The sequence below is a fragment of the Frankliniella occidentalis genome, unplaced genomic scaffold (genome assembly GCF_000697945.3).
Source record: "Frankliniella occidentalis isolate FOCC.00 unplaced genomic scaffold, Focc_3.1 Scaffold236, whole genome shotgun sequence".
NCBI classification, from domain to species: Eukaryota; Metazoa; Arthropoda; class Insecta; order Thysanoptera; family Thripidae; genus Frankliniella; species Frankliniella occidentalis.
Genome location: NW_026267362.1, coordinates 353,832 through 357,303, shown reverse-complemented (window position 1 = coordinate 357,303; position 3,472 = coordinate 353,832).

The window sequence follows — 3,472 nt, the reverse complement described above, 5'->3', positions numbered from 1 at the left end:
GCGGGGGGGAGGGCACAAGGGCAACGTTCCACGCGTACAAACTCAAGCTTTAGGTAATTTTGATCCTAATACCTCACCTCTTCTTGCGGCCACCCCCACTCCCACGACCGTGCGCTGCTGAGTAAAGTACCACATTTGCCTGCCATAACTCGGCATTGCGGTAGGCGCATCAAGGCGGTAGGCGGCCCCGGCAGGTCTTGCGGTGAGAGTAACACCCGCCGTTCTTCCCCGCCACCGCCCTCCTCGAGGCCGTCTAGAGGCTCGGCGCAGCTGTCTCGTGGAGGGAAGGACCGCGCACTGCACACGCACGCAGGGCGGGCCGGGCGAGCCTCGCGCGAGAGCTACAGCGCCAACAGGAAAGGCAAACACCTAATATAAACTGCAGACGTGCCGTACGCGCCAAATCTAGCGACGTCTCATGGTGGCACACATAGCCCGGACAATTACATAGTTCTATACTGTACCGCATGGAGCTGTGAGGGCGGGCTTGCCTACAGTCTCCCCACCACGGCGCCTTACGGTCCCTTGCGAGTAGGTAACGCGTCCACACGCCTGCATGCGGTACAGTATAGAACTACGAAATTGCTAGGGGTATGTACGTAGGAAACCCTTACGTATCTCTAGCAACAAGCAAAGGCCACGGTGACGTGATGCCACTGTAGGGTATCGGGCAAGACAACCCCGCCGAGCCTGTCGAGCACTGTGAGGGCTATAAACAAAACTTTACACGAGACGTACAGCGACAAGTCGTATTTTAACAGACTACCGAGTGTCTTCGCCACAACGAAAGAGATGTCGAGGATTCTAAAGAAACGAGAAAGTGGCATTCAGCCCTCTCCCCCCCCCCCTCTTTCTCTCTCCCAGAGTACACACCCGCGAGGCGACGGAGACGACGCAGGAGTGCGGCGCCGCCCAAGAGAGTGGCGTGAGCGCACGTAACTCTCGTAATGTTTGCCATACTCTGTGAGAAAGAAGGCGCCATCCTCCGTCTCTCATGTCATAGCTGACAGCGAAATTTTTACAATAATTTCTGACGTCTTTTTCTGGGCGTCTCACGGAGGCGGCGCGTGGCAAGATCCCCTCACTGCGTTCTGCCTCCATGCGTTCTGTTTCTCTTCAATGAGAAGTGTCGTTCGAAGGCCATGACTTACACTCAAGTACTAAGACGACTGCCCCCACCGCCCCCCACCGTAATCTGCTGATAATAAGCTTTTCGCTCTCAAAACTGTATTTCTCAGCCCTCCTCCCCAATAAGCACCTGCAGATCCGTCGGATGAGACTTTGACATCCTCTCCTCATGCCTCGGCATCCCAAATGACTTCCTGCCGCCACCCTGCTCGGCCTAGATAAGGGTGCTCCCGCGCCCATCCGCCGGTCGGGCCCACGGCGGTCCTGCGGCGGTCCTACGGCAAGCCGCGCGAGCCGCGGTGGAGTTCGAGGTGGAGTTTGGACCTTGCGCTATAGCCCAGTGGCTCTGGTCACGTGTGCGGACCCGGCTACTCCGCCCGGCTCTAGCGCCGCCACGGTGGCGTCACGTGACCAACGCTCGTTTTGTACGACGGCGGGCGGCGACGGTGACGACGACGACGACGACGCACCACAGCAGCAAGGGGGAAGACCTGCGACCAGTGAGGGGTGGAGCTAATGGGGAGTCGGGGGAACCACCACCGAGGGAGCAGTCCAGGAGCAGAACTTAACTTGCACGCGCTTGTCACACACACTCGTGGCCACTCTAGGAGAGAGGGGGGGGGGCATGACTAAACGCGCTGCGAAACGGAATCGGTCGGCCCGAGTCCAACCCGTCCAACCCAAAGGACGCATAAGCACGGTTCCGCCGGTACCGTCGGTCGGTGCTGCGGTCTTACTGACAGTTGCAGGCTGTAGAGACCTTCTGTCTCTACATAGTGGCAAGCCGACCGCGGTGCGCGGGAGGACGCTTGCCCTAGGTTAGCCAATAGAGTAGGTTTGAATTCTGGCGCGCAGGTAAAGCGCGGGGCAACCCTGCCCGCTGCGGTTGGCAGCACCGTGCCCGCCAAGGAGACGGGTATTGTCTCCAGGCGCGGCGTCTGAGCGGAGGTGCAGGTGCCCAGGATAAAAGACGCCTGCACCCCTTACTCGTGGTCATTCTGGCACAGGCATCGGCCGCCGAAGGCTCTGCCGGTTAGTGGCTAGGTACTATAGGGTCTGACCCAGGAGTCTTGCTTTGAGTCTCATTAAATCCAAAGACTTAACGCTATTACTTGCATTGGTTTCTCCATATACTCGCTGAACCCAGTTACGCCTCTAACGCTACCTGACTGCTTGATGTGCGCGGCCTAACGGCCTGTGGGCTCAGCGGTCCATCGCTAGGACTCTGCTTGCGGACGGCCTCGGCGCCCAGCCTGATGGTCTCGGCGGAGTCCTTCTAAAACTCTATCGTCTTTTCACCTCGTCATACTGGTGGCAGCGTGGTGCGAGTGAGGATCAATGCAATAGGTAGTGTTACTTTTGCCTATGTTGGCGCGCGCGTTGCGTACCGGCGCGTCACGCCATGTCGCGCCTCTTCGTCGCGTAGGTGTTTTGGTGCACCTTTGAATGTGACCGTCGCGTTTCGTACTTGGGCGCGTCAGTGTGTTCGTACATGTGAGTGTGTTTCGTGTCCGCGAGTGACCTACTGCAAGTTACTTGAGTGTGCCGACCGTTGGAACTGTGCTTTTGTGAAGAAAATGTGTAGTGATTGTATCTGTGAAATGGATTCCTCGCCCCACTTGGATTACTTGGGCCTACGTACCACTACCCGCCGTATCGGCGCGGGACCCAACTAGGACTCTACTTTCGTCCGCCGGCGGGCAGCGCAGCGCTCAGCCCGAGGAGGAAGAGCACAACCCCTTTAGCGTCCGCCTGGAGAAGCCGTCGACGCCGCAGCAGCGCGCCCTGCCCGGCGCCGCCATCCTGGCTCGGATCGAGTAGGGTCATGGTGGCGAGCGCGGGGCAGGGCCTTAGAGAAGCCATGGACGCGGGTTCGAGCGCCGCGACTTTCAAGGCGACCGTCGGATTCGGAAGAGCGCAAGAGAAAGGGGTGAGAGGTTTCTAATTACATGCGTGAGACAGGTGTCCATGCCGGAGTGAAAAATGTAAAGGTCGTAGAGCTAAATCTGTAAAATGTTTCGAAATTGGTAGTATTTCTTTTGATGTGAACAACACGCAAAGTGATTTTAATTACACCTGGCGAAATTAAAAGTATTCTTTTTGAAGGCGAATTACAAAATGGAGTCAAATAACAAGAGAGTGGTGTTGCCTACGCCAACCACTTGGGTTAATGTTTTAGGCTGTACGCTTCAGGTCGGCTGAAGGAAGACGGTAAATTCGTTTAATCTTCGTGGCACTTGAAATTTGGGGAGACGGGAAATCCTCCAGTTTCGCGTCCAGGACCACTGTCGGGACAGATTTCGTAGAAATTTTTCTGCGAATCAACGAAGCTTTAACAAGGCTA